This window comes from Dipodomys spectabilis, unplaced genomic scaffold (assembly GCF_019054845.1).
Source record: "Dipodomys spectabilis isolate Male_0828 unplaced genomic scaffold, ASM1905484v1 ptg000309l, whole genome shotgun sequence".
Classification (NCBI taxonomy): Eukaryota; Metazoa; Chordata; class Mammalia; order Rodentia; family Heteromyidae; genus Dipodomys; species Dipodomys spectabilis.
In genome coordinates, this window is record NW_024870986.1 from 2796270 (window position 1) to 2801140 (window position 4871).

At 44.5% G+C, this 4871-nt stretch overlaps 1 pseudogene; it reads left to right on the top strand.

Annotated features, from left to right (window-relative positions):
• The first annotated feature begins 1736 nt into the window (after window positions 1-1736).
• On the top strand, window positions 1737-3354 carry LOC122127728 (annotated as a pseudogene).
• Window positions 3355-4871: the final 1517 nt, after the last annotated feature.

The window sequence follows — 4871 nt, forward strand, 5'->3', positions numbered from 1 at the left end:
AGTATTTTGGCAAAGAAGCTGTCATTTTTATTCCCTCCCCAGGATTTGAACAATGAAAAAAAAATGTCTTGACTTTTCCAAAAAGTGAGTAAGACAGCTCATATTGAAATAATTAGAAGATAGTGAAAAAAAAGTTTAGGGTGCATAATATGTTTAATTTTTAACCTTTCTCACAAAAAACTTCCAAGAAACTTAACACACATTTGTTATAGATATTTATATCAAAGAGCCCACTGCAGGTGCCTGACACCTATAGTGTGCAACTCAGGAGGATGCGATCTGTGATTGAGATTGGAGCCAGCCTGGAAAAGCAATAATTGCATGGATGATGCCTCCTACTATTATATCATGTCTTTTCCTCCAATAATCAAAGTGAAGCTGTCTCCCCACATGACCATCCTTCTGATTTATTGACATTAACTTTTTGATTTATGGTTTTCTCCAACAGCATGACATGTGCATGGAGGAAGGCCATTCACATCTGTATTCACATCTTTCTCTCTAGTTGCCTACAATAGTGCCTGGTCCTCAGTGCTTAGTAGTCTTGTGTGGAGATGAGCCTGTCCTGCTCATGAAATCTCAAAGTTCAATCAGGAAAGCTCATTAAGCTGTGGTCTTATGGTAAATCGTCATTTCTTCTAAATATTATGTTTTTCACCTTGTGTATCTAAGTCCACCTAAGGGTGAGATCAGTGCCTGACACCTATCAGTTGTGATAGCAAAGGTAGCTATGACATCATAGAAATTTATTGTGAAGCTTCAGGAAGACCTGATAACTGAAGCACCCAAATTGGTAGGTTCCCACATCCTGGAATACATTCCACATATCTGCAATCAAACCATCTTTCATTCTCTGCTGGGCTCAGACTCATCATATGTTTCCCTTCTCTATTTAAAATAACGAAAAATGTGTTTTTGATATGTTATTGAATTATTGAAATGTGCCTCCAACCAAAACAATAATTCCATTAGTGGAATGTAAATATAAGGCATGGATAAAATCAATCATAAAAACTCCTAGGGAAAAGATCAAAAGTGGCAGCTACTACAAAAGTTGTTTCTTAATCTCAGCACTGGTGTCTCACACCATAATCCTAGTATAATGTAAACTAATGAAACTTTTCTTTTTGTACCAGTCCAGGGGCTTGAACTCGTGGCCTGGGCTCTGAGATCATTTGATGAAGCCTAGCACTTTACTACTTGAGTCATAGCCACACTTCTAGTATATTTGGTAGTGTAGTGGAGATAAGAATTTCACAGACTTTTCTACCTATGTTGGCTTCAAACTGTGATCCTCGATGTCAGCCTCTTGAGTAGGATTACAGGCATGAGCCACCAGTCCCCAGCTAAAAGTTATTTTTGTAAGATATAAAAGTTTACTTATACGGGGGAAGAAAGGGGGAGGGCGACAGCGGTAGGGGAGGGCGAGGGCGAGGGCAGAGCCTGAGTGTTCCACACACCCCGCACCAGCGCCTCATGGCACGCCCCACTCTCCTCCCATGGCTGGGACGGCTGCAGTCCTCTTGGTCCTCGTGGTCCTCAGGGGTCTGTGCAGGAGCAGCGGCAGCAGCAGGCAACCAAAGCGGCCCACCTACCCTGCAACCCAGGCCTGGCCGGCGCGACAGCAGGTGATGGAGTAGCTGGCCGCCAGTGTAGCAGAGAAGCACTGAATGAGCCAACCCTGCCGTCCCAGAGGAGCGCACTCCCGTGCCGCATCCATCAGGCCCGCCGGCTCAATGAGTGAACAGAGTATCTGTCAGGGAAGAGCTGCTGCATTGGTTTGTGATGATGCCAATAAAAGTGGGTGCCAGCTGTGGTTCAACTGGGTTCAGCAGAGTTCATATCTATCACCATACAGGCAACAACACATTCAGAGTGCTGGGCAGGAAGATCCAGGATCATCAGTTGGTGATCAGCTGTGCCATCCCCAAAGGATTAAAGTATAATCAAGCAACACAGACCTTCCACCAGTGGCAAGATGCCAGGCAGGTGTACAGTCTTAACTATGGCAGCAAAGAGGATGCTAATGTCTTCGCAAGTGCATGATGCATGCCTTAGAAGTGCTGAATTCACAGGAGGCAGGACCAAAATTGCCTAGATAAAATTCACAACTGCCTGATCAAGTTCAAAATGGCCCATCCCAAGAAGAGTTGGACATCCAAAGAAGACAATTGCAAGAACAGAAACGTCAGAAGGAGCTGGAGAGGGACAGGCTGGAGACAGAAAGAATGGAGAGGGAAAGACCAGAGAAAGGTAGAGAGAGAGAGGCTGGAGAGAGGTTGGAAAGAGAGAGGTGGAGCAGCTGGAGCCGGAGCAGATGGAGCAGCTGGAGCAAGTGGAATGGGATCAAGAGAGCAGAGTGCCGAGTAATGCCACCTCTGCCTTTGTGGAGACCCCTGTAAACTCTGAGCTGGGAGACCCCTCTGCTTCTGAGCCAGGCTTTCAGGAAGCCTCTCAGCTGTCGGAGGCTCCAGCTCCGCAGGGTGTTATCTTGGGACCACCTGCACCTCCATCTCCTTCAACACTCCCACCAGGTCCAGCCCAGGCCTCTGTATTCTCTCCTCCCCCAGAACCTCCACCTTCACCCCCACTGCTATCCTCTGGCCCTCCTCCCCCACACCCTCTTCCTAATCAAGCCCCTCTCCTGTACCACCTCCTGCCCCTCCCTTCCTGCATCCGGATTTTTTTTAAGGATCCTTTTCAGAAGACAATCTTCCTTTAACTGGACTTGCAGCTGCGATTGCTGGAGCCAAGCTTAGGAAATTGTCACGGGTGGAAGATGCCTCTTTGCACGGTGTTCACAGATGTGAACTCCGTGTCAGCTAAAACAGACATGGGTGGTGGAAATGGACCCATTCCCTTGGCAAGTAGCAGCTTAATGGAGGAAATGAGTCTCCTGATGGCCAGAAGGAGGAGAATGGCCGAAAAGGGATCAACAATAGAAGCAAAAAATGAAGAATCAGAACCTGTAACTTCTAAGGTTTCATCAACAAGTACACCTGAACCAACCAGGAAACCTTGGGAAAGAACAAATACAATGAATGGCAGCAAGTCACCCGTCATCTCCAGATGAGATTCTCCAAGGAAAAATCAGATTGTTTTTGACAACAGGTCCTATGAGCCATTATAAGTCCACACCCTTGTCCCAGCCCAGTGCCGACCGGGTCCAGACAGAAAGCCTTGACTGTGACAGACTGAAGCAGGATATTTTAGATGAGATGAGAAAAGAACTAACCAAGCTGAAAGAGGAGTTCGTTGATGCAATCAGGCAGGAGCTGAGCAAGTCAAATACTGCATAGAGAAGCAAACTAAGCAGAGATAAGACTTGAATCTGGAGAAAAACAAAAATTCCTACAAACAGCTGTCAACATCACCCCTACAGTTACGAGCTATCAGAAGAAAGTGGAAAAGGAGTCAAGGGAAAATCCCCATCCTCTGAAACCTTCTTAAGTTGTGACTCTGGCGATCATCTGTTTTCATCTCCGTTTGCTGCTGCTTTGACCTTTACTGCAGGATGAAAAGAGAGTTATGTATGAGTTTCCATAACATTTATGCAGAAAATACAAACCCATCAGGCAAAATCGCTATGCATTGAGATATTTTCATGTTGAAATAAAACCACACATTTCCCACAACCCACTGCTAAAATAAAGAGTAGAAAGGCTCATGAAGTTCTCCCCCCCTTCCACATCCTCCCCTCTTTGAGTGCTGAGGAACTGAGCAAGCTCTGCTTTTGTATTGCATGTCTCTCTCTCAGGTTTGTCTTCCTATCGTATTTGGTATTCCATGACTAATTGAGATCAGCACTATGTAGGTTTAGAACTTAAGATGAGGAACAAATAGAATTGTACATGTTTTCAAAGGATGACATTTACAAGAAAGTGTCTGTAGATGACCAGGTCCGTCGTGAGTGATTGTACAGTGATAGGAAGTCCAAGTTAGCCTTTAGTGGTTAATTAGAGAAGAGAGCATTAAGGATTTTCTTCAATTTTCAGCCTCCTGAATCTGGCATAGCTCTTCTCTCCAATTAACTTTCCCACAAAAGCCAAACGTTATGGTTAGTCCCATGTATGCACTGAGAGAGCATCTGAAATTCAATTTCTACTCCCAGGCTAAGCAAAAATGAAAAAAATAATAAAAATAAAAGGAGGTGGAAGCAAGCACATATTAAAGTTTTAAAATGACCCAAATGTTGCTGGTCATGTGTGTAATCCTTACTACACAAGAGGCTGACATCTGAGGATTGCAGTGTCATGTCAGCCAGGGGAGGAACCTGCTTGAGACTCTTATCTCCAGTTACACAGCACAAAACCTTGAGCTGTGGCAGAGGTGTTAAAAACACCAGCATTGATTGTGAAAGCTAAGATATAGGTCCCAGAGTCAGAGGTGAAGCCGCAGGACCAATAAAAATTTAAACGGAGAGAGGATGAATAGAGGATGAAATCTGAGGAGCATGCGTCAAAGTTAGCCCATAAAGAAAGTCCATAAGGCTTTCTCTCTGTATACATCTGTGTGCTATCCTATGGCTTGAGAATGTTTTGTTCAAAGATAGAGCTCCACCACTCCCAACTTTTCATTGATTAATTGGAGCTAAAAGTCTCATGGACTTTCCTGCCCTGGGTGGCTTTGAACCATGATCCTCAGATTTCAGGCAACTGATTCATTCGGGGCTTTGCATAAGGCTCATCTCCTATTAACTACCAAGAATTTTAAAAAAATGGAGTTGAGCTGTGACTTAAATGGAAAACTGGGTAATCACTTTTTAGGACAGCACCTAGGGCCTTAGTTCAAGCAGCAAGACAAAACAAGTATATCTGCAAGCTTTCCTTTGGCTCATTTGGTAAGCCACTAGTCTTGAAGGTAAAGCTCTG